The sequence below is a fragment of the Apus apus genome, chromosome 2 (assembly GCF_020740795.1).
Source record: "Apus apus isolate bApuApu2 chromosome 2, bApuApu2.pri.cur, whole genome shotgun sequence".
Lineage (NCBI taxonomy): Eukaryota > Metazoa > Chordata > Aves > Apodiformes > Apodidae > Apus > Apus apus.
In genome coordinates, this window is record NC_067283.1 from 45080703 (window position 1) to 45106720 (window position 26018).

Here is a 26018-nt window from a genome sequence, read left to right on the forward strand (position 1 = left end):
ATATTTAGAGGACTGAACTTACATATTTGTGACAAGCATTGAAAATATTATGGTTTAGTTTACTCTTTTCACCAGTATACTCCATGCTGTTCAGCAGAATACCTATACAGCTGCAGTCTTGCCCAAAGAACAGTATTCTCAAAGTCTTTTGAATTCTTCTGTAGGCTTAAAGATTTTTCTTTCCACTCTGAAAACTTAGAAAGCTTTGGTAATATTGTTGTTTTGTTGCAGATTTTGTATTTTGAATCCATTTCTTCTTTTCCATCTTTAAGATATTATATGCTTAATTAAATGCTTAGAGACTTCTGGTATGTTCATGCAACCAGCACATGAACAACTTTTTCCTATCAACAGCTACCTTTTTAGGAACCTGTATTGATTAATATGCATCAAACCCAAATCTGTGAACACTTTCCTCAATCCATTCAATATGTAAGCATGTCGTATGTATGAATGACAAAGTCATTCATATTTTATCATCTTTTGGTTCTTCTGTCTTTCCCTTTCTCTTCTTCAAAAATTCTTGGGTGCTCTAGGATGATTGTGAGAGACAGAAAAGGACAGAAAAGGCCCAGATACAAAGCTTACAGCTTTTGAAGTTTGTAGGCTTAATGTTAGACTTTCAGAACCACATATAGAGATTCAAGTAAATGTTGCTCAGTCTTAGAGCTCCTAGGTGTTTATAGATTCTATGATTGTCAGTGAAGCAGATGAATGTTCAAGATGCCTGAAAAGCAGACTAAGCATTTTGACCATGGATTCAGGAATCCAGTGTTAAGCATAAGTGTAAATACAGAAGGCAGTAGTAGGAGAACACTGCACTGCCTGCTCTTATCTGAGCTCCCCATCAAAATTAGTCCCGTAAATGCAAAATGAGAAGCATTATTTTTAAAGCTTCCTAAAACTGCTCCAGCCAATGTTGTGGTCCAGAATGAATGAAAGTCCAATATTTCTTATATTCTTCCTAGCATTTTTCTGTTACTTTTATTGAATCTTTGTGAGGTCTTTTCTTCTTTCATACTACATTATCCTTCTTAGCTCACAAATAATTTCATGACTTTGTAAAGACCTAGAGATTAATTAAATTTGAGATGAAAGGAAAAGAGATTAATGGTGAAAAGGAAAAAGCTTTCTCCTTTAAAAAAGTGACTCTACTACTACAAATTCACTGCCAGTGCTTCTCCGCGAAGTATTTATGATCACAGATGTTTATAAGCCAAGACATTTTTGTAAAAAGAATTATGTGTTTAAGGGATAGTTTTATGCATTTAAGGAACATATCCTTAACAACTCATCCCCAGGTTTTAATTTTAGAACAGTGCCACAATATTTTAGTATAATTTATTAAAAACTTAATAGGCTGTTAGCTCTCAAGTTGTAAATGAAGCGTGTAGGAGGAGAGGGATTACTACTTTACAGCTTCTGCAACAGGGAATAATTATAGTCCTCATAGAGTAAGAAGGGGGTGGAAAAATACTGTGTAATAAGTTCTGTATGCATTTTCCTTCCAGTGACAGACTGATTCAGTTTCAAAAATAAGTTCCTTCTGGATGTTTGTTACCCACCATGTGACTGGTCTACAGAGACAAAGAATGGTTACAGTCAGAGAGGGCTCATCTGTGGCTCCTAATAGCTGTAGCTCTGAGCTTTGGCAATAGAACCATTCCTCCATTGTCCAAGAGAGCAGCCTCTCTGCGGCACATTTTCAAAAGGACCCTGAAAAATTTGGAATTAATTAGTTTGCTGGCTCCAGTTCTGTAAATCTGGTTGTTTGTTTATATTGTACCTAGTATTCCTAGCTGAAATTGGGAATGTTTTGTGTGTCTGTATGCTGTATTTAAAGACTATGTCTGTTCCAGAGAGTTTGAATTCAAGTTGACCAATGATAGGAGAGAAAAAGAAGAGCTTGAGAAATGACCTGACTTGTGAGAAAGATGTGGTAGTTTGGTGGCAGGCTCAGAAACCCAACTTCCCCTGGATCCTACATGAATGTCTTATTCCCATGGGATCAGTGTTGCATTTGCACCTCATCCAGACCCTTGAAGCTGATGGGGATCTATCAGCTCTCATGAGTGCTAAGGAGTACTTAATGGACAAAGACATTTTCCTCTACGATTAATGTACCCATCCTCCTTCATCCCATTTTACAACTTTTATCCATTTCTCAAATACAAATTTTGCTTTCTATATAAAACAGTTCAATTTGGATTCCCTAGGCACTGACAATTGATATTTATTTTGGTTTGGGACACCTATTTTTTATTTTTCTTTAGTTACAAGAATGAATAATGTCTTGTGTTTTTATAAATCTCATGAGGATTTTGAAAATTTCTTATCATTATAGTTACAACATGAAAATTAATTTTGTTCCTGTGAGGAAGAAATTCTAATCCTTCTCATTTGTTCTTTATAATTTCTTATAAAGTGCCTCAAAGGAGCCAAGCCTGCTCTCTTTTGACATAGACAAGCCATAACCACTCCTTCCAACTCTGAAGAGGCTGGACCCTTACTCTTCTTCAGGAAACATCTTTTTACCTGTCATAACAATATCTGGCTAATACAAAACAAACTACTATACTGACTTAACCTCAGATATGTTAAACATAGACAGACAAGTGATTTCTCTGAAATATTGCTTTGTTATGTGGTCTTTGCAAAATCTAGGATAATGTTTTTTCAGCAGTTGAGATTTCCTCCTGAATTGCACTAAGCAACTATAGAAGAAAAAAGCTTTTAGAGGATAAAATTCTTGTAAAAGGTTATCAGAGTTGATGGACACCCTGCCAAACAAATCCCCTCTGTGTGGACCATAGGGGTGGTTTTTAACTTTGGACTTTCAGCTTATTCTATGTAGGACAGCAAGAAGATTAGGCAAACTGATGCTCCTTTTCTCTTCAAATCTGGACTGAGGTTTAATTGCTAGCAAAAAGAAAACCTGTGCTTGAGCTAAGAGCAGTTAACTGTCTCCAACACCAACTCTGCATCAGATCTACTCAGTCAGACAAGAGTATGAAGCCCTCTGGTATCCACCTCCATTAATATTTTTACTACTGCCAACTTCACTGCTAGTGAAGGTACAGTAACGGCATAAAACCTGGAAAAAGGAACTTTTCAAGGGTTTGTGGCAAATACAGCTTCCTCAGAGAGGGCAGGCTTGACCTCACTGAGTGCTCAGAACACACTGCCTGCTGCAAAGCTGAACTGGGCATTTACAGACAAGATTTTCACAGTCCTTAGCTGGGCACTTAAGGTAGATGAAAATATTTATTTTACATATGCAGACACTTTGTTGCCAAACATGGGAGCACTAGTTCTCTCTCCTCCTCTATAGCTCTAAAGGCTATTGCCTATGTTATGGAGTCTATAATTTCATGATCAGCATACTCAGTTTGGGCATTATAAGATGGAGTATTCACAAACAGGCAGACATAACTGAGGATTCTGGTGTGAGAGATTGTCCTCATATCTATTTCTTCATCATATAGGAGGCTGCTAATCTTACACTTCCTAGTCAGTAATGGGTTACTCCATTATTACAGCACAATTAGCTCATTTAGCCTAATTATCTCATATTTGTGCTATGATTTGAAAAGATAACTGACTACAGATGTTAGTTGTTGGTGTGGGACATGGAGTCAGCCATTCATTTTATTATTATTATGCAGCAAGTCAAGGGAAGTATTGGGCAAAAGAAGAGAAAGCCACAAAAACAAGGCACTGGTTGATGCTCTGGCCCTGACAAAGGAAAGCCTCACTGAATAATCCACAGCTTCAATGTTGGTAATATTTTACAACCAGCAACTCTTTCTTTAAACAGAAGGAAGACTGCAAAGATTTGCAAAGCCTCTGGAATGAAATTCTGAGCAACCAGGAAGCTGGAGAGACTTTGTAGTGGCCTTTCAGTATTTAAAAGGGGCTCATAAGAAAGCTGGGAATAAACTTAATAGTAGGGCCTGTTGTGACAGGACAAGGGGTAATGGTTTTAAACTAAAAGAGGGTAGATTTAGACTAGATAAAGGAAGGAATTTTTGGAGGGTGGTGAGACACAGGAACAGGTTGCCCAGGGAAGCTGTGGCTGCCCCCTCCCTGGAAGTGTTCAAGGACAGGCTGGATGGGGCTTTAAGCAACCTGGTGTAGTGGGAGGTGTCCCTGCCCTTGCAGGGGGCTTGGAACTAGATGACCTTTAAGATCCCTTCCAATCCAAACCAGTCTATGATTCTATGAAGACAGCATTAAAATGAAGTTACAGGTGGCTGCTACAGCATTTTGCATCATACAGTCCCTTTTCCCACAACCGTTGGGTTGTTTGAAATTCAGCGAGTGTTTTACCACTCTTAAAGCACCACCCTCGCAGTAATGAATTTCTTCCTCATCTCTAATCCAAATCTATCCTCTTTCATTTTAAAACCGTTACAAGATGCTTTCTCCCCCCCCTTCCTATCACCGCAGGCCCTTGCAAACAGACCCTACCGACAGCTTTTGCTGTGCATTTAACCTTTCCAGCCTGTTTCCCTCCCTCCACCCTCTAAGTACCGGACTTCCCCTTTCGGCCCAATTACCGCTAATCCAATACAGCCCTTGGTAAAACCTGCCCCTAATCTCCCTCCCAGCCGCTCCCCGCTGCCGCAACACCGGCTCCTCATTTACATTCGCCGCTCCGCGCCCCGCCGCTGGGGCCGCCGCTCCCGCCGCCCCCCGTCCCCGCTATCTATCTCCCCCCTCCCCAGCTCTCTTCCCGCCGCTGCCGCAGCCGGGGACCCTTCCCGGGGACCCTTCCCGGGGAGGCCGGCCCGGCGGGAGCCCCACCCGCGCCGCCGGGGGAGCCGCGCCGTGCGGCGGAGCCCGCCCGCCGCTCCGCAGCGCGGGGGGAGCCGCTGCCGGCACTGGTAAGTAGCAGCACTAGCTGCCCCCGGCTCCTTCTTCCCGGGGCTGAGCAGCCGGGGTGGGTGCTGCGGGCTTGGGTTCGGCAGCAGCACAAGCCCTGGAGTCAAGGGATGGGGACGGGGGGAGGAGGAGGAGGGCTCCGCTTCTGAGACGCGTTTACGGCTCGGTTTTCTTCGTGTTGTGCGAATTATGATCTGAAGTGGCGACTGCCTGGAGGTTTGCGCTGATAGTTTACAAAGCACTGCGTTCTGTCTGCCCTCCTGCATCGGAGTGGGCTCCGTTATGTGTGAATAAGCAGATTCCGGGGGAGGCACGTACCGAAAATCGTGTGTGGGTTATTCCCACTCGTTTTGAATGGGTGGGTGCTGCGTGGGAAGGTGACATTAAGATCTAGCCTTGCATGAAAAGCGTAATCTCTCTTGTAGAAGGCAGGTTTTTATTTAATTTTTAAATATTTTGTTCTTGTAAGCAAGAGCTACAAGGTGCTTGTCACGACTGGTGAGCGTATGTTTGCTGAGATGCGTATGGGTAATATCCAACCGGAGGCACGAGTCTGCTCCGTATCGTGATGAACTGGGAGCCTGTGGCTCGCGTAGTCTGTTTGAAGTAGAACCACTGCATGAAGGACGGCATCCTTCCCTGAGCAGGTCTCGAAGCACAGGCAGTTGAAAAGCCTGTGGTAGTACTGTGCTAGGCAGTACCTTTTCTCTAGGCAGTTCGCGAGAAACAGCCTTCGTCTGTTTCTCTCAAACAGTGGGAGGGGCCAGACGACTGTTTCAGGAAAATATTTTAAAGCCTACATTAAGTAGATGGGTTATAACGGAGAGAAAACAGCTAAGGATAGGTGAAATTAAGAACTGAACTGACTTGTACGGGGAAAAAAAATGGGAAGGAGACTAACTATTCTACAAATAAATGGCCGTGCTTGTGCAGCAGAACTACAAAATATGTAATATAACAGAGAACATTCCCCCCCTCTCAACTGCAGAAAGCAGTAAGGCATTCAAGGTCCATGGAAGCAGTCCTTTATATGGAGAGGCTTCTGTGGAAAAAGCCACTAATTACCGCAAGTAGGATCACTCCCTCTTTATCCTATTGACAATTGAATGTTTAAAAATGACCCTTTGACTGCCTCAGGAGGTAAATCAGCAATGGGGATGTGCTTCTGATGAATGAGGCTGTCATTTTACAGCTGGCTTTTTTGGAGGGGAGCAAAATAGTAGATTAAGGAATGCAATTCAAAGGTAAATTTTTTAAAAGCTATCATTTTCTCCTAATGCTTCGCAGCACTATCTCTGGAAAGCAGATGCAACTGTTCAAATCTTTAGTAATTTCTGGCTTTTACATTTGCAGGGTGGTTTTTACTAGATAAATGGCAGAAATAGGTAACATTATGTTAACAGTGCCACTACCTGTACCTGGAAATATTCTAGTGATTTTACTTAAACACTGTATTAATTAGACCTAAACCTACACATGCATGCAACTGGCTATTGCCTACTGTCCTCTTGTCCCAGATGGCCTATTCTTCTCAAGTTTATGTAGCAGAATTACTGTAGTTCCTAATAATGAAGAAATCTTTGATGCAGTGAAATTATTATGGTACACTTATTACCAGGTATTCTGATTATGGTGGAGCATGCAGGTGAATTGTGTGAACCCCACTTACTCCTTTAAAACATATTTGTTACTTCTGAGGAGTTGAAAATTGCAGAAATACTTTTAATCCTATTAGGACTGATGGAATTTACTGTTGTAAACTGATGTTCTTTAGTTTCATGGCAAGTTTTTCTGCTGGAGAGATTAAAGAAAAAGGGAAGGCAGTGACAAGTGTTGCGGTGGTAGAGATACAATTATGTGATTGTATACAGGATCTGCAGTTACCATAGCATAATGCAGAATAAAATAAAAGTCAAGATTATTATTGACAAAGCCTTTTATTTCTGCTAATACAATTGACATGCCAATGTAATGCTGAAATAGCTGCAATAATGTGCATACATTAAAGACATTTTATTTATTGACTCTTGACTGCCTTAAAAAGTTTGAAAACACTGGGCAATCTGTCCTCTCTTGACGACAGGAGCCAATATTCCTAAGTGCTTGTGCTGTAGCATCTGCTCTGGTGCTGCCTTCCCTTGGAGGTCTTGCCAGGGCTGAGTTTTGCCCTAACAACGGATAAGCTGAATCAGCACAGATTGCATTTATTCACAGCCTGCAGCTGCCCATAGCAAGAGTTTAGCTAAGCTGAAGCTATCAGTGGGCATGCAACAGACTTCTGTTGCATCAACAAAACCTGACCAACTCAAGCTCCAGTCTAGATCACTGCAGATAACCAAATTATTCTCTGAGGATTATAGCTAGACCAGAGGTTTTGGCCATGCTGTAAATTGGGCTAATAGCATAAATTCTAGTGTATGTACTTGCAAATTATTTTTTCTGATCAGAGTTCATGGATCTGTGTAAAAACTTGCACTGAATTGTTTCATGGCATCCTTGTTAGTGGAAGATACAAACTGGTATGCCTGGCTATATCTACTAAACAACTAAATGAATAAATAACCAACAGTTTTGTGAATAGTTGCTAAGTTTTTGCATCCAAGCTCAGCTGTGTGGTGGAGCACAACTAAAGACAATGTAGCATCTGCAACAGATCTCCATTGTGTGATAGGGTGGGAATTTATGACTGTGATACTGAGGATCATTGGCTTCAAAGCAGTAGAAATTAAAGTGAACCAAAACCTTTCTTGTCATTCCCTGGATTACTCCAAGGAAACTGTTAGACAACATAGTTATTTTGGTGTAACTGCAAATAACTTGGATGGAGGCATGTACTGGTGATGTAAATATGCGAAATAGGAAGAATTATAATTGTTGTAAAGTTTTGAGCTTAACATCCACAAAAAGGCTCGTAGTTGACTCTCATGTCTGACTGAAGACTGAGCTATTCCTCAAAAGAAACAGGAGTGAGACCAGGTTGTAATTTTGGACCTACTTTGTAGCCTGTTGTAAATAAAGCTTTTCAAACTTGAGTTGGAAGTGCTGGAATTCAGTATATTGAGGTTAGAGGTGTTACCTATAGATGATTAATACAGTAGCTGTTGCAGTAAGGAATGATGGGTATGGGAGTCTTGCATTTGGGGAAGAACAACCCCATGTAGCAGTACAGGTTGGGGGCTGACCTGCTGGAGAGCAGTGTAGAAGAAAGGGACCTGGGGGTCCTGGTGGACAGGAGGATGACCATGAGCCAGCAATGTGCCCTTGTGGCCAAGAAGGCCAATGGCATCCTGGGGTATATTAGAAAGGGTGTGGTTAGTAAGTCAAGGGAGGTTCTCCTCCCCCTCTATTCTGCCTTGGTGAGGCCACATCTGGAATATTGTGTCCAGTTCTGGGCCCCAAAGTTCAAGAAGGACAGGGAACTGCTTGAAAGAGTCCAGAGCAGAGCCACAAAGATGATGAAGGGAGTGGAACATCTCCCTTATGAGGAAAGGCTGAGGGAGCTGGGTCTCTTTAGCTTGGAGGAGACTGAGGGGTGACCTCATCTATGTTTACAAATATGTTAAGGGGGAGTGTCAGAAGGATGGTCCCTGGCTTTTTTCAGTGATGTCCAGTGATAGGAAAAGGGGCAGTGGGTGCAAACTGGAGCATAGGAGGTTCCACGTAAACATCAGAAAAAACTTCTTTACTGTGAGAGTGACAGAGCACTGGAACAGGCTGCCCAGAGAGGTTGTGGAGTCTCCTTCACTGGAGACATTCAAAACCTGCCTGGACGTGTTCCTGTGTGATGTGCTCTGGGTGATCCTGCTCTGGCAGGGGGGTTGGACTAGACGATCTTTTGAGGTCTGTTCCAACCCCTAAGATTCTGTGATTCTGTGAAAGAATGACTGCTCTTTTGCTGGATTTTGCAGAACACCTAGCCACATCTTTGGGTAAGAACCTGATGCATCTGTGCTACATCCTGTGTAGTCTTTGCCACTAATGATGGTGAACTTGATCCACAGTTAAAACACTACTCATTGTGACCTTATAGCATTCCATGAAAGAAGCTTATGAACTGACATGCTTACTGGTTTTCCTTTGCAAAGCTCCCTTGAGCACAGGATAGGGGTCCAGCTTTTACTGTGGGGATGAGTTCTCTATGCTTTCTCATAATTCCTGCTGCATCAAAGAGCAGGCTTTATCCAGTGTGCTCTGATGCTAAGGATAGATTTGCTAGCTAAATTTGTTTTGGCAGTCTCCATTTGGGAGCATGATATAAAGGACAAGGCATAAACATTATGCCACAAGTGGGCAATGCATTAAGTGCTACAAGCAGAACTACTGATCTTACTGCAAGCAGCAGTGACCACTGGAGCTTTCTCTTCTAAGAAAAGCATGGGGAGTTGTATGGATTTTAGAGTAAGGAGCATCTCTAACATCCAGTTTAGTTTTCAAAGTCATGGTTTCATCAGTACGTTCCATCCATACAGTGTGGAGACCTCAAATGAAATTATTGTCCCACTGTTCAGGATCAGGTTTTCAACTTACCTATCTCTTTAAACATTCTTGTTTAAAAACAATACATACATTGGGGAACAAGGCTCTGTTTACAGGCTCACAGGGTGGCTGAGGTTCCAAAGACCTCTGTAGGTTGCCTGATCCAACACTCTGCTCAAAGCACCTAGAGCAGGATGAATGGGGTTATGTTCAGGAGGGTTTTGAATATCTCCAGTTTTGGGGGATGGAGACCCCACAGACTCTGAGTGATCTGTATCTGTGTTGAACCACCCTCAGAGTGGGACTTTCTTATATTGAAATAGAATTGTTTGTGCCTGTTCCCTCTTATTCCTTCACTGGGCACACTTGAGAAGAGTCTGGCTCCATCTTCTTTACTCTCCCTCCTTTGTCACATAAATGTGCTTATGGTCAACTTGTTGTTCACCAGGGCTCCCTCAAAGGAGCAAGCACAGTTTTATGGAAAGACACACTAGTATAATATATTAGTTGTGGAAGTTTTGGGGGAATTGGTAGTGAAAGAAGCTTTTTGTGGTGGTTACATAAAGGATCACTGGCATTCAGGTTGTAATCCAGTAGTAGTGCTCTAGGTGATGCAGAGCTATGTTTAGGAGTCTTTTATGATTGTCACATTCTTTTCTTCCAGAAGACTGAAAGTCACCCAAGACTCAGAAAGTAGAGGGATTTTGCTTGATCAATAGTGTTTATTTTCAAAAACTTCAGAGTTGTGATCCATGTGATCTGTGCCAACCTGTTAAACCAATGGCTTATAGCATATTCTGGCAACTTCAGGTTAGGGAGCTGCAGGTACTCTGTACATTAGCACACACAGTGTAATCTAAGATGAGCTTTTCACGTGGTAAGATTTTAAGAGGTAGAGTAAGTGGAGCTGAAAGCAATGCAATCACTTTTATATATTGTTAATGCTCCTTTTCTCAGCTTTATTTTATTACACCTATGTAGATCAACAGTGTAACTGAAATTGGGTCAGTAGCTAACCAAGATGAATGTTATCTTTTAAACAGCTCCCTTTGCTGTAGTTTCTGAGTAAATAGTTAAAGGCATACAATGTAACCAAACATTTAAAGACACTCTAGGAGTTTTGTTAGTTAACCTGCACTTTCTGTAGTTCATGTAATGTCTATCGTTATGTAGGAAAACACTGTAAAAGAATAACAGTATTATATACAAAAGACTAGAAATAGCTTGCATTGAGTGTTTGAATACAAATTAATATTTTAGCCTTCTATTTATAATGGTAGATGCAAGGGGATCTATTAATTTTTGTTTCTGTCAGCATTTGAGCAGAGCCTATGCATCATGAGGGTAATTCATCTTAGTGATTAACCAATAAAAAACAATTTTAAATGTCTTACTTCCTGCTGCTAGCTCATCTCTCTTTGTTGTTCAGTGCAGCCTACCTCATATCCGTCCGTACAGTCACATAATTGACATAATTGCATATACAGAGTCCTAATTCTGTAGGAATTTGACACATGACAACCAATTTTTCCTTTGAACTCTTATCAGTTCTTCGGTATTGTTGTGGGATTGATATGCCATCAGGGTTCTCTTTACCTGCACCCAGGTATGTGCCAGAGCCTGTGTGCCAAATGGCCCTTTTCTTAACCTGCTGCCTTTTCCTGCCAAGTTGAGTGATCTAGACCATGGTTCAGTGAAGTGTGTCTTTCTCCCACCACCCAAAGCACAGCAGCCTCTTACCTCTGTCTAGACCCTGCTTGGTTCAAGTCTCCTTGGTGCTACAGGAACAAGGAGATTGAACACCTTCTCACTGAGATGGTTGGTTGTTTAATGCCAAGGAGACTTGGCAGCTGCCAGTCCTGAACTACAGGCTCTAGTCTATCCAACGGTTCTGAGATGGCAGGGGAGTTTGATGTCTTAATACCAATGTACTTATTTGAAGGTATTTGACGATATGTTGAATTTTGAAGGAGTGATACAACATTATGCTGAAATCACACAAATATGATATAATGAGTGTAATATACAGTGGAATCACAACACACATTGATTCTCCATGCCAGTCTCTATATGCTCCACTGTCACAAAGAGGGACGTTTTGCCCTAATTAGTGGTCCCGAGCCATGGATTGAATGAAAATATGGTCTGGAAATGTTCAGATAGACTGCATAGTGAGGCATGCTTAGTAAACTTTTCCTATCAGTTTGCGTTCTGCTGCTTAATTTGTAAGAGTGAATGTTGTATTTTTTCCATGTGAAGTTCCAGCTCTCATTTTAGCCAGTACTTCTGAAGGACAAATCTTGCACTTCAGTGAAATCAAGTCTTGAAAATTGTTGGGTCAAAATGAGAGCCTACGTAGGGTTGGAAGTTTTCTGGAGATTCAGTCAAGGAGTCTAGGGCAACAGTGCATGACTTTTCATATTAAGATTTGTCTGCATCAAGGAGGAGGCACAGCTCACTTGAAACATCTCCAGGATCAAGGCTTTTTCTGACTCCATCAGGAGTTTCAGATTTAAATGTCAATTAAATCAGATGTACCTTGTGCCATCAGCATGTGACAGGCCAGCTCTGCTGTGCGCTGACAGTGTGGCTTTTTGTGCTACCCTTTTGCAGTGGGAAGTTACAGCAGGAAGTAAGGCTACAAGTTGTTAATAATATACCATTGCTAATATTTTTTAGGCAATTTGTGTGAAGTGAGGTGAAAGCAAGTCACTACAGTTTTCCATAGTAAAAAAGGAAGGGAGAGAGCAGCCCAGATAAGATGACACATGAAGCTATACTAACCTTTGAAATACTTGTAAGCAGTTTCTGTAGAGAGCAGGGGCAGCTTTTGAGCAGCAGCAGCCAAAATGTAGAGAGCAGCAAGTGGTGTGCATCCCATGTTTTGTGCCGTGGGGCTGGAGCCATGGGTGTCTGGTGAAATCTCATAATGGAACAATCAAATGCTTTGAGAAGTTAACACAGCTCAGCAAAGCAGAGCTGAAGTGATGTAGACTGCCAGTAAACAGAAAATTGCCTTCTGTTGTTTAAATGAACTTTCATGAAACTAAAATGTGTTTTGGTAAAATCCAGCTTGAAAATGTCTTCTGCTTGGAGATCCTGCATTTAAGGCATCAAGATACTGGTGGGGTGGGGAGGGGTGTATGCCAGGTAAGCATGTAGTGCTCCCTATGCTGTACAGTCTTCAGTGAGGGTCAAGCATATAGAAATGAGTCCCCTGTAGCTTTTGCCAATGAAAACTGTAGTGCCTATGCAGAGAACCTGTCGCTTGGTTTTCAGGTTTTTTTTTTCTTTTGATTTGGATGACCAAATCTAAATACTTGGAAGACACTACAGCTGTAGATATACTTGAGGAATCTCACTGTGATTCCTGAGTAGTTCTACCAAATAAAATCCCTCTGCTCCTGAATAAAACTTTGACCAGTGTTCGAATTCCCTTTCTTGGAAGGACTTTTTTTTTTTTTTTTTTCCTCCTTTGCTACCTTAATTGCTCAACTTAAATGTTGGCCACTCTGACAACCTCCAGTTTCTTACATTAGTAGCATTGCTATTCCTGAACTAGTATTTAATTTTAACCTAGTCCTTTTTCACAAGAATCAACCTTTAACAAATAAATTGACAAAGAAATATTCAGAGGTACGATTTAGCCTTTTTGTTTGGTTGTTGTTGGTGGTGTTTTTTGTAAAACTGTTTGAATTTCTTAAGGTAGGAGCATTTTCTCAAATATGTAAGATTTACACTTATGGAATGTGATGTTCTGGAAGGTCTGCAGAGAAATTCTAAAGGGTCCTCTACTTATATTCCCAAAAATCAATACCCTGCAGAAACACTGTGGTGTGTAATCCATTACAGTGAAAGCTCTGGAGAGCAATAGGAGCCAAGTGACACAGAGCCATATATATTTAAATTGAATGCTTTGTAGAATGGGATGAACAAACAACTTGGAATAACACACCCACTTGTGTAAATGTACAGGTTGTACCAGCTGGCAGATTAAAAATAAGAAAACAAGAAGCTGGAAGATTTGCTATTGCCAGGAAGATCTGAACCAATGGACTGTATGGATATTGATATGTTTGAAGGCATCTGCTCTTCCCTTTACAAGGTAAGACATGAAAGGATTTTTCTGCTGGTTTGTTTCTGTGCAGTGCAGCTCTCTTTATTGGCACTGCCCAGATGGCAATGGAGATGTTCTCCAAAGCTCGTTCAGCCTAGTGGCTCGCTGCTAATAACTGTGGCTGACAATGTGATAATGTGGCTGACAGCTGGACTATATTCAGACCCAAAAAGGCCTCAGCTTTCAAAAGTAATTGACAAATGGAGCCTGTAAAACTCAGTTTTATTACGTAGTTTCTGTTCAAATAGCTCCACAGGTCGTCTATTTTCAGCATGTTCCAATAGGAGACCTTCCCACTTATCAAAGGCATCTTTTTTATGTGCTTATTAATTGCTGTAGATTGTAGTAGACTTTCCCATGCAGGATGTTAATCAGGAGAAAACATCTCTCATGTCAATGCCAGAAGAAGTTTCTAACTGGAGATGCAAGTTATGCCATTTTCTTTGCACAGCCTTAGTGTTCTTTCACTTTTGGGGTTGTCACATGGCTTGTGTACAAAAGCAGATGCATTTTTATTTTCTGTCTATCCCAATAAAAACTAATTACTTACTGCTTAAGTTGAGAGTGGTGTAGAGCTTGATACATCTTCTTTACATCTTTTGCCTGATGCCTGGGTTTACTATCACTTATTCTGAATTCTTCCTTTACTGAGTTGTTTCAGGGAAGGTACAAAGCACAGGTAGGAACACTTGAAGCAAACTAATTTAAAAGTAAATTTCTCATTTCCAAGATGATGTAGCTCTGCATGGGTGGGGAATGTCAGTGGGGGACTTATTCATACTCTAACAATTCTGATCAATGCAAGGTTGCTACAGAGCAAATGCAAAACCACAATACCAGCTCTGTGTTACTCAAGAGCTCAAATCAGGCAGCTGTGCAGCTGCAAAAAGGGGTGGTTACAACTGGTCTTAGCTGATGCCTGCTTTAACCCAGAGAGCACTTTCAGCTGAAGTCAGCGTGGCACTCCATTTCTCCATTTTCACCAGCCAGTGTTAAGTGATGAGGGAACCATCTACGCTGGGGCAATGCACTGTCATAGCTTCTATTATGTAAAGAAATACTGGCCACCCGTGTCCAGCACTATCAGTCTCCTATTTTTGCAAGCATAAGATTAATCTCTCATTCTTCTTTTGTGGAAGAGCTAAATTGAAGAGATCCTCTTCCTAAGGTGAGGAGTGTAACATACTGTGGCACTGCATCCCATGGCAACAGGAGGTGCTCCCTTGTGTGTTGAAACAACAAGAATGAAATGTGTGAAGTATCTGGAAAATGCAAAGATAAGGAATAGCAAATACAACTTACAAGGAAGAACACATTCAAACTCTTGAGTACTTGGGACATTCCAGTAATTTTCTGTAATTATTGTTATGGTGGAATGTAGGTACACCATAAAAACTGCATGATCTGGTCTACATAGCAGACACTTCCCTTAAGATTTCTATGTCCCCTTTTAGATGCTTATGTGACCCCTGGTGTCCACACAAGTGCTCTAGTGGAATCTATTGACACCAGTCATTGCCAGCTTCCATGTGTATAAATGCTGGCCTGGTCTGGTGTTTGGTTTTTTGTTTTGTGTGGTTTTTTTGTTTTGTTTTTGTTTTTTTGTTTGTTTGGTTTTTTTGTTTGTTTGTTTGTTTTTTTTTTTGCTTGAACATCTTTATACCTGTATTTTGTGAAATTCCCAGCTTTATATTCCTAATATTTTTTGGGGGAGAGAAATGACAGCTTTGGTTCTGCATAGGCAAAATGAGAATAGTATTTCATGCTGCCACCTTGCCTGCTTTAATCATGTTCTTTTTGAAATTGGAGCTTCTGAGTTTTGCTTCTTGAAATGGGAAAGAGCACAGTCTTGGACAGGGCCTCTGGCTGTTGCGTGGCAAGTAATCCTTCCAAATAGGATTTGCATTCTTGCAGCAGCCGTTCTGGGGATAGAGGCAAATTTCTGCTTACACAGACATAGCTCAAGTCCAGCCATTCAGAACACAAGTCATTGACAGACAGAGTTGCACATAAATGAAGTCCTTTCTGAAAAGGATGGGTACTAGTGGCTAAGAAAAACGTACAAGGTCAGAGTGTCTACAGTGTCTTAGTTAAATGAATTTATAGGCACTTACAGCAAAAATGTTGTTAGAGCCCCAGAGTTGCTTTGTTAGTTTTCATTTGCCAAAGGCTGTCATCCCTGCAGAGTTGTCATGTGGAAATGAGAGCTCGCAGCCCAGCTGCTTCTGTATATGGTCTTGGTTTTCACTTAAAACTTCATTGCTCTTTTAGTGCTGTGTTCTCTCTGCTTTAAAGCACCTGAGATGGTCTACTATAGTGACTCTTCTATTTGGGATGATAGCCTGCAGCTATAGGATAGAGTAAATAAATGGAGGTAACAGTGGCTTAAATCAAAGCCAGACCTTGAGTCCCTGAACTTAATAATGCCATTTATTTGTGGGCATTATTCTTGATAGCCTTCTAGGTGTGTTTATACCTTTTTTTTTTTTTTTTTCTGAGAAATGACTGAATCATCAAACAAAGCTTAGGAACTAAAGGAGCAGACTACCTTCTGGTTTATACCCAACACAGGTATTCTGATATTAAGAGAAGCTATGTGAGTTTCAGTTAAGTTTGTTGTTTTTTTTTTCAGCAGTCTTAAGTTTTAAATTAAAGCCTGAAGAAGAAGCATCTAAAAAATTTCTGGGAAGTTATGTACTAGAGAAGTTCAAAACTAAGTAAAAATTTCTTTCAACTCATCAAAATGTTAAGTAGCTCTTGTCTTTTTTGCTGCAGAACATAAAGATGTGTTTGTTCTCTATATTGAAGCACTGGTAACTTATGATGGAAACATTTGTTTTCAAACTCCAGGAGAGCTGAATTCAACCCAGTTTGTTTTGCTAGGAGTTCACAGTTCAGTGAAAGCTTTTCTTATAGTTAGATTAAATAAACTGAGTTTGTTTATGACTTAACTCTTTCTCCTTTCTGGTACACTGAATTTGATGTTCCTGTAATTCACTTTTACTAGTAGCGCTGAGGGACCCGTTGACAAGGCCTCAGTTGTGCCAAGTACCGTGCCAAGTCCAGCATAAATTGCAAATGCACCTTTCTGCAAAGAGTTTATGATCATGAAGGCAAGAAAGATTAGATGGGTACAGAACTGGGAGCACAGGGGACTGTTAGACATTTTTCATCAGCTTGGTAAGCAGTGGCTTTAAGAACCTGCAGGCATGGATTTGCATATGCAACGCTATAGCCTCGAGGTGATTGTGTTTTAAGGTGATGGAGAATTGAAATATTTCATCCCTGCAAGTAGGGAAGGATCCAGAAAGTTGCCCATAATGTCACTATAGTACTCCCTCCATGCTGTTTAGATTTGAATAAGAGCAGTTTGATTTAAATCAGTTGGAAAATGGGAGCAGCAGCTTAGTGGTGGGGGGAAGCCTTTCCCTTTTGGAAGGGAGGGTGAGATACAGCTCACCTGCCCTGCAGTGTCATTTTTCCTGACATTTGCTGGCACAGTAAGTTCCTACTAACTGCTGTAACACTTGCCCTGTGTGACATAATTTGAAACACTTTTTCATAATACTTCCACTTGAATTGAAAGCAGCCAAACTGTCTTTTCTAATTTCAGCCCTTTTGATTCCTTGTCCCTGGTGATAAATTCTGCTTTGCAGTGTTTCCCAGTGCTGCCTGAAGTAAAAAGATGAGGTAGCAGCTAGCAATCCAAGATTTTTATTTTCCCCTCTTGCTACTAAAGAGCATGCTGGAAGTCACTGATCCTCCATGAGCTAAATCCTAAGGAGTTAGTTTTGTAAGTTAGACCTCCTGAAGCAGTCGTTAAGATACAGAAGTAACAACAGAGCCAACAATAAGGTGTGTTTGAGCTTGCTTCCATTTATTACTACTAGCATTGGACACTAGTCACAGAATATTATATTTAAAACCCATCAAAAGGAAGAATGGAGTATGGAGAGAGATTAGAGTCTTCACAGTCAAAAAGGTCTCGTTTTGATGTGGGTGACTGAGGAATAATTGATACAACTCTGTTTTTAATTTGTTTCTGTGAGGAGTATGTATTTTTAAAAGTAAATAATACCTAAACACTTGTTGCTACTTAGCCATCTATTCAAGTAGCACGTGATCCTGTAATTATTTCCTTGTGGAAATACACGGCAACATATTTCCTAGATGGAAATGCAGTAGTTCTGAGAATATTTTGTTCACGCTGATGCCATTGAATACGCATAATCCACTGCACTTTCTGATCTGGCACAGAGAAGACTGATTACTATTCCTAATAGTAATAATAATAATAATATTTCTTTTGGCTAGTAAGAGACTTATGTACAATGTGGATGAAAAAAGTCTTATGGGTGCATTTAAAAGGAGTCAAGTGTGGTGGGGAATCCATCAGGAAGTGGAGAAAGCTTGAGAGTATGACCTCTTGTTTGATAGCTAGTTTGATATAAAAGGTATGCTATGTAAAATCAGACTGGAAAATCTGATAGAAAGTTAAATCTGCTATGAGATAAATCTAAGACAATCCGTAGACCCTGGGTAAAAGAACAAAGTGGATACCTGATTACGCAGGGTGCTTAGTGCTTCCTCTTTTTCCTTACCAATCACAAAAACAAAAGCTGGGACACTATTAGGTGTCTACTTATTTAGCATAAGGTTCGCCACAAACCATGAGTCATGGTTTTGAGGACAGCCTGGTATCAGCTACCTGAGGTGGGGAAATGCCCTTAGCCCCCCACCCATACAGATGGCCACTGAGATTAGCCCAGGATCATCTAAAGCAGAGAACTAAATTCCTCTTCTAGAACCAAGTAGCAGACTTGAACTGTTCTCTCAATACTCTTACACGAGTGGGTTGGTCTTCATGCAAAATGAGGAGGACATGCCACCCTACCCTCAGTTAGATTAAGGATCAGTCTGTTGAATTTCAGCTGTGTGTTTTGAGGTGAGATTTAAAGTGAGTAAAACAGTCACACTTCATTTCAACTATTTGCAGTTCAGGAAAAGAACTGAAAATAGTAAAGGGAGTACAAAAATGTGTAGAACATCAGGAGAGACTCAGTTTTGGAGTTCAGCCTCTTATGAGAAAGAGGCCAAACTGAACTTTAAACTCAAATCTGACTGGAAAGGTGAGGTTGCAGCTGAGCCAGCATCACTGTGTGCTAAAGAGGTCCCCGTAAATAAAGAACCTCATACTGGAAATTAAGTCAGTACCGAAAAGTTTACAAATGTATACAGCGTGACTTGTGTATTTATTTCTGTATTTATGCTGTTAATTATATGTTAGATCACTAAAAGTGTGTTTTTAAAGCTCTGTTTGTGATAGAACCTTCTCTTTTTTTGTTTGTTGTCGTCTTTTTTATTCCTCCTTACATGTGTGTGCTAATTGCTTAGATGTGGTTAGATGTATACTGCTTAAAAACAAGCCTTTGTAAAAGCAAATGCAAAGTAAAATTATTTTTTAAACAAATGTCTTTCAGTATTTAGCTTGCCACCAGCAGGTGCTAAGAAGTCAAAGGAATGCCTGTGAGTAGGAAGGTAGAAGCACATCATGTGAAGTTTCACAAGTGAAAGCCAGCATGCTCTTTGGATGTAGCTGGAGTTGTTTATAGCTGCAAAGAGCTAGTTGAGTGCTGAATCAAAGTGCTTAAAAGTGGGGAAAGTTTTTTTTACTTCTAACTGCTGTGTGTAAGCATGTTTCCATGCATTTCAGTGTGAGAACCAAATTTAAGTTGTTAGCATCTTTCTAAATGTATATAAAAATTATATATGTGATAAGCTATGTCAAAAGAAGGAAAGGTGATTTCTTTCTCTAGGAAGCAAGACAAAGAAAGTCGGACCATGGTTTTACCCACAAGATCTGATTGGGTTTTTCTGCATGGCTTTAGCCAAATTGCCTGGTTTACCCACCTTAAGTCTTTGCTTTGATTAAATGAAGTAATAGTACTATCTTTCTTTGACTTTGGGAAGGAAATGAGGAGGAAAATACACATGCAGTTGCTGAAGATCCAGATTTTTAAAAATGCAGAGTATTATTATGTGATTTTGGTCTAGTTTGAACAACTTAAGCAGCAGTCAGCTTTGTCTAGGCATCCTGGTGAACTGCTAACTAAGCATTTAATATCCTACAAACCTCTGTTTGGGTTGTATTTTGATTACAAAAGCATCATAATACTTGCTTTCTTTTTTAGGTATTCAAAGAAGAGATTGATGCTTTTTTGAAAAATATATTCTTTGTCCCAGTAATTTGAGTGCCCTGAAGAATTACACTCTTATGCTTATCTAGCTGCATCCACTGCTGGCTTTCCTTGCTCACCTTAGTCACATTTTGGAGGTAGGATATATTGTCTATAAACTTCAGGTAGTTTTGCTACATTCTTTTCTACATGGAGTCTTTTTTTTCTTTTCCACACCATTCTCCAGAAGAGACTCAAAGCTAAGAAGAACTTCAGGGAGTCACCTTGTACTATTCTTTCTGCTGTGGTTTATTAGCTGCCCTTGTGTTAGGGTAGAGGCAACTGTTCACCAAAAATGGTACATATAGAATCTTATTCTCAGAGCTTTTCTTTAAATTGAAGGATGTTTTGCCTGTCATGATAGGCTTATTAATTTGCAGTTGCTGCTTCCACTTTTCAGATGTGATCTTTGTGTCCTTGAGTGGAATCTCTCTTAACATACTGATGTCTTAGGCATGCTTTTTCTACTTCATTTCCTGATTCTGCCACACAACCTAATAGCTTTCAGAATGGAGTCTGTCAGGTACCAATTGGCAGGAACCACCACACTACTCTTATTTTGGACTTCTTTTGGCAGTTTAATAATACTGTATTTTTAAGTTTTTTTCAGCAGTATCTTACATAATTATTCATTTTTTGAACTCCATATGTTTGTCTTCTGGTGGTTTCCTCCTTTTGGAGGATTTGACATCTTCCATCCTTCCCCTTAGGCCACTAAAATTATTCCTTCATCTTACTGCACCTTTCCATGTTAATTTTAGCTATCTGCTTACAGGTGATCAATCTGTTTTTATCCAGCTTTACACTAAGTGGGATCTTCTTTGTTTCTCTCCTGGGACTGTCATCTCTTGAACTTTTGCTCTGTAGAGAAGAAGAAATATTCTGCTTCCCAGTCACAAACATTCAAACACATTTTCATGTTGGTATTTAGAATTTTGTCTTTTCTAATTTCAGATCAAATAGATTTACACAATGCCTCTTCATCTACAGGGAAATCCTGCTGTCATTCCTGTTGTGCTGAACTTATTAGACAGCATGTGTATCATCATGCCTGTCTCTTGCAGCTTCAATTGCAGCTACGTATATATATATTTTTATAAATATATATATAAATTCAGTGCTTTGTGCTATTCACACGGTCATGCATGATTTCCCAGTGGCTTCCTGCTGGGTATCTCTTGAGAGTTTCCAGTCTTGTTGCATCTAGTATCTTTTCTAATTTAATGTTGCTGCTCCCCTGATTCAAATTGCAGGACACCTGACTTCCAGGCTTAGAGGAGTGAAGGAAATTTGGAACTTGTTAAAGAAATTTTGGCAAGAAGTGGAGGTGGTAATTTCCAATAGCTCATCCAGCATTAAGCTGGGAAATCCTAATGCCTGATTTATCTCTGATGTAAGTGGCATCACTTAATTTAAAGCAACCTCAGGAATAAAATACCAAAATAGAATGACCTGAAGCATGTGTGGTACACGTGGCAGATTAGTGCAAAGCAGATCTAATTAAATAGCCCTTTCTGGGAAAGAAGTGGTGTGATTTTTTTCCCCTGCACAAGTAGAAAAGGCAAGGAGAGTGATGTGATGAAACCTGTTAGCAATGTGTTCCTTAAAAATTTCCCTAGACTGTTGACTCTCAGGTATGAAGACTGTCTGGACTGCTCAGTAGAAGTGTCCAGGTGTAGAGGAAGCTGTTCTGCCCTTTTTCCTGTTGCTCTTTCCCCAAAGAACGGCAGAAAATGTCTAACTGCTTCAGGTGTCAGAGGCACTCTCTTATCTAAGGTGTGCATGTGTTTGAGTGGAGCAAAGAGGAATGTAGAAAAAATGTGTTTTAAACAAATGTGTTTCCCTGAGAGGAATTTATGTTCATGTCAAAGACAGATTTTTTAAATATCTTTATTTGTGTTCATGTCAAAGATCATTTTTTAAGAATACTCAAATTCTTCATAATGAGACAAATAATTGACTCCAGGTGAGGAGAATGGTTCAGCTGCTTCTGCAAAGTTCCCTGTGTAACAAGCTAGTAAATGTAAAAAGCTTTTAGCATCCTTAAAAAACCATGAAAACAGATTGTTGCTCAGTGTAATAATGAGATGGGCTAGGCAGCAAGTCTTGACTGATTTGAAGGCTCCCACTAGGACCTATGGACATTGATATAAAATGTGGCAAGACATCTTAAAATGTGATATTTCTTTTTATAATGGTGCATTTGCCCTGGAAGGTGGGTGTTGCTGCATGGAGTTACATCTGGGAAGTGCTTCAAGATTTGTAGATTAAAGTTATATATGTAACATACAGAATGTTAGAATATTGAAGGGGTGGGGGCTACATATTTAGGATTAGAAATCACAAAATTGTTCCAGTTGGAAAAGACTTTTAAGATCATAGAGTCCAACCATAATCCAGCTTTACCAACCATTAACCCAGCTCTACCAAGTCCAGTGCTTAAACCATGTTCTTCAGCACCACATCTACACGTCTTTCAAACTCCTCCAGGGATGGTGATTCAGCCACCTTGCTGGGCAGCCTATTCCAGTGTTTAATAACCCTTTTAGTGAACAAGTTTCTACTATAGTTGCCTACTTCTCAGAATGTGTGCCTAATTTTCAAGAACCACAGGGTACCGAGTACCAGCAGAGCTTCCTATAAACATTAATTTTGGTTACATGGCTGCCAGTGGTGACTTTTTTTAGAAGAAAAGGTGATTTTAGATACCAGGAACTAATAGTACAAAGCTAGTCTAGTACACAGTCTAATAGTGCAGCCATTGCAGCTTGGTTCTGAGGCAGGAGCTTGGGAGAGTGGCTTGGGGAAGGCATTGAAGGGGTGGGGAGATGATTTTCACACTCTGCGCAAGTAGCATAAACTCTGTTTAATATCCTGAAATCTAACATGGGTAACTCTCCATGGGGAATACTGAAAGGCTAAGAAGTTTTTATGTGAGGAGGAGAAAACTCACTGAAGCATTGCAGGAAGGGTAGCTGTGAAATTTTTTCCACATATTTCTTTCAATGCTTTTTATCTCTGGTTTAACCTCCCGTCATACTGAATCACCTTCATTTTCCCTCTGTGGTATAAAATGCATGAATGGGTTACAGCAAATGCACAGATGTTTTGCAACAGAAGGATCATTGGCTATTTTTCTTCAAACTGCCAGTAATAAAGCTCTCCAGCTGTGGCATGCTACCTTGCAGTGATGCAGTGAACTAGTCTCAGGCTTTCCAAGCTTCTTGTGTATTAATTAAAACTTCACAATACCTTTCTAAGGCAGTATTTGACTTATGCTAGGCAGTGCTCCGTAAGTAATGGTGTTGTAATTAGTGCAGCTATTTATGACTGGAAGTATGGTGTTGAGTGGAATAATGGAAGCTAGCCCCATTACATGTCATAAATCTTCCTCCCAAGGTCTTAACAGTGTGACAACAGGAATGCTACAAGTAGAAGTCAGAATTCTCAGGTCCTGGGAGAGTTCCTCACTGGGAAGTATTTCCTACCTTTGTATGTCTACTTTAGTCTACCTTCCTTCTACCTTTGTTGCAGAGAAACACTCTGACCCTAAATCAACTTTTAAGTGAAAGGTAATTCCTCATAAATCTCTTCCACAGGGCCTTGGCATTGTCTTTCTTTTCAAGTTAGATATACTATGAATCATACTGAAATGCTTCTTGCCCTGGAGTCATTAGAGCATAAAAATTAGTTTGAAAATAAGAGGGGAAAAAAAAAGAGGCATATCTTTTTGTTTCCTTCCTATCCCTGTTTCATGACCCTCTATTTTTTTGTGTAAATGTTAAAAGCTAAAATTCTTTCTTTAGAGAGCTGCTTAACCACTTTAATATCAGAGAGGCTATCTTGTCTGGTCTAATGCAGGATTTTTTGCTACTATGTTAAAAATGCAGCCAAACTTGAGAACCATGATCACCAAAGCACTCTTCAAGCTGGTTTCTTATTACTGGAGCTTACTGCCTGTAGCTGTCAGCTGAGTAATCATGTAACTAGGTAAAGGTCAGAAGTAATCCACCACTTTGCATTCTGGCACTGCAGACCCTTTCTAAATACAGTAACTAGCTGCAGAGGTGGGGTCTGTTGGGATCTCTGTCATAGCACACACAGTGTATTGGGAAGAGTAGCTAACAAAAGCTCAGTTTCTTATTTTGAGATGAGTTGTCCTATTGCTATAAAATAGCCATCTGCTCATTGTATCTCTAGCTATAGTTCTTCTCTCAAATTATATTATTTTGTTACTTCAGGTACTACAAAGCACTAGCATATATTTGATAATTGTATTATGCACAAACTTGGAATTTCTGCTATCGTTTTGCAGTCAGTACAAGAGTCTTATGATACCACATTTTTATAGTCTTTTGAAGAACATAATCCTTTGATTCCAGGATCACTTTTGTGTATTTGAAAGGCTGATACATTACAGTATCTAGTTTGGATCAGAAAAAAATAGTGAACACTCCAGGAACATCAGGGATGAATGGCCAGTACTAGTTAGCCCACAGCTTTTCTCTCTCTCCTTTGTTTTAATAGGAAGGAAGAATTCAACGATTAATATTTTTATGCTCCTTCATTCAGTGAAGATATAATTAAAAATGTAGTAGCTGACTGCAGACTGCCAGAAAAGTCTAAGATAATAAATTACCTTTAAAACTAGATTACTTCCTGGTACTTGTTCTTGATTCAGGACCACGTAATTTCACAGCTATGTACTTAAGCCATTGTTGTCTCACATGTTCTCCCAGTTATTGTAGTATGTGAATTTCAGCCAATGTTCTATTTGATGTGGGCTGGAGTATCAAAATCTGGTTTCAAAACAACTTATCTGATCTATGAAATGAAATTCCAGTAGTTTCGGGTGGGTGTGGTTTTTTTGTTTTGTTTTTTTTTTAAATTAATAATTACAGTGTATCTGTAGTGTCTTTCAACTCACATAATTCAACAGCAGATAATGGAAAAGATGATAGATAACTCCATTTATTGCGGTGCCAAAGCAGGATTGTTCCTGGTGTCGTATTTTCTATTGCTTGGCCCAATACACTTTTAGGTGACTTAAAAGACAGATTGCCCATAATTTCCTCTTCCTCTCTAGGTAAGGTTCAGATTCTAACATGAGTTTCAATAAGAGGCTCATTCTTTGTTGCGGTAAGCAGTTCATCAAAGTAGAATGACTTTTCCTGAGTTGATCAAGATGAATCTATGTATTTCATATAATAATGGAGTAGTTTGTAAACCTTTATGGCTAGATGGTGAAATTGGACAAGAAAATGTATGACCTTTTGACTTATGAGGGTCTGAAAAGGTAGAGGCATTGCTTCTTGAACATTAGCTGTGTGACCATGCAACTTGCCTCTTCCTGTAGGAAAGCAAAACCAGCCAAGTGAGTAAGCACATGTTACAAGTTATTTAAACTAACAGTGTTTATAAAGGGGAAAAAAATGTGCTTTGCTGGAAGACTTCTGCCTCAAAGCCAGCTAGACTTCTTAACCCAAGCTCTCAGTGCTTACCTCTTATATAGCTATGGAGTATTTTTTCTGGTGGTTTATGAAGTTATTGTGTTTAGGGATTGGCAGCAAACATGGGGCTTTGCATTCCAACCTGCAGGGAAAAATTCGGTGGTGAGTAGGTGGTCAGCTGGGAGAAGCCATGGATTCAGTCCCTCACTGAGGAGGCAGCATTGTTGCAAAATGGTAATTACTAAACTCTTTGTAATCCAGGGAGAGGCTAATCTCTAGTATGAGTATTTTCCCTTTTTATAACTCTTCTTTTATGGGAAAAAAATTTGAAGTCCAGCCTAGTCATGTAAAGTTTTATTAATCCAGGTAAAACTTCCCTCCTCCTCTCCCCTTTTCCACAGCCCACCAAACTTAAGTCTTCAATAAACCTCCAATTGTATTTAAAAGATTACTTTTATAATGCTTACTCTACTTTTACCCAAATTACACTCAATCTCTTCCAGAAATAATTTCCAGTGTGAAAGTGCTTCAAGTAAGCTCTCTAAGTGGAAAGTTTTTGTACTCTATTCTCTTATTTAATAGAGTAAAGCATATTAAAGAAGCATGAAACTTGAGCCTCTCTAACTCCTGTTGTCACTTAACCCAGCTAGTGTAAGTGATTACTGAAGTGTGTACAATCCAGCTCTTATCCTGCTTGATTAGCAGATCTATCCACTGAATTTTATTCTTCCTGTTTGTGGGAAACTGAAGCTCCTGTCCAGACTTCTCAGTTTTGGCCAGATTATTTTGTCTGTAGGACTAGTAAAGATAAAGAAAAAAAGGGAAAGCATTTATGCTTTGTTTTGAAAAAAAAAA

General features: G+C 39.9%; 1 protein-coding gene across 3 annotated transcripts in view; it reads left to right on the forward strand.

Annotated features, from left to right (window-relative positions):
- TMEM108 (transmembrane protein 108) overlaps positions 1-26018 on the forward strand; it is a 257116-nt gene that overhangs the window by 83954 nt on the left and 147144 nt on the right. For 2 of the 3 annotated variants that reach the window (XM_051610744.1, XM_051610741.1), the window contains exon 3: positions 13336-13465. The exons of the other annotated variant lie outside the window; for it this stretch is intronic. The gene's annotated coding sequence lies outside the window, so the exon portion shown is untranslated. The remainder of the gene's footprint in view (positions 1-13335; positions 13466-26018) is intronic. 3 annotated transcript variants of the gene reach the window in all.